Source organism: Penaeus monodon, chromosome 20, assembly GCF_015228065.2.
Source record: "Penaeus monodon isolate SGIC_2016 chromosome 20, NSTDA_Pmon_1, whole genome shotgun sequence".
NCBI lineage: Eukaryota > Metazoa > Arthropoda > Malacostraca > Decapoda > Penaeidae > Penaeus > Penaeus monodon.
In genome coordinates this window covers 43,052,679-43,053,044 of record NC_051405.1, presented here as the reverse complement: position 1 = coordinate 43,053,044, position 366 = coordinate 43,052,679, and the positions used below count along the sequence as shown (strand labels likewise).

At 32.5% G+C, this 366-nt stretch overlaps 1 long non-coding RNA gene across 1 annotated transcript in view; it reads right to left on the bottom strand.

The window, feature by feature from the left end:
• The window catches only part of LOC119586080, a 16,392-nt gene that overhangs the window by 14,955 nt on the left and 1,071 nt on the right, over window positions 1–366 (bottom strand). The window lies entirely within an intron of this gene.

The following is a 366-nucleotide window of genomic DNA, read 5'->3' as shown; positions in this document are numbered from 1 at the left end:
CCGTTAACTGAGTATAGATTCTGATTATTTTGATAAAGCTCAGTGATAATTCATTAGTAATTCTGAACATGACAAGATAGCAATGATGATGCAAATTAAGGAATCCATCAATGGGGTCAAAGATGCTCATAAAAGTTGCATTCCGTCGTTACTGTTATTATCAAGATCAATGATAACAAGAAGTAATGTTTAGTAAGATAACGCTAAAGGAAATTCTCCTGTTGATTACCATTATGAAAGCGATAATGATGACAGTCATCTTGATAAGCAGCACTAAATGACGCAGTGGTTTCTAAGAGATTAAACTACTTCAGAAGGTCATTAGACATTCATAGATAAGAGAGTGTAGAGAAAAAAGTTATAAAA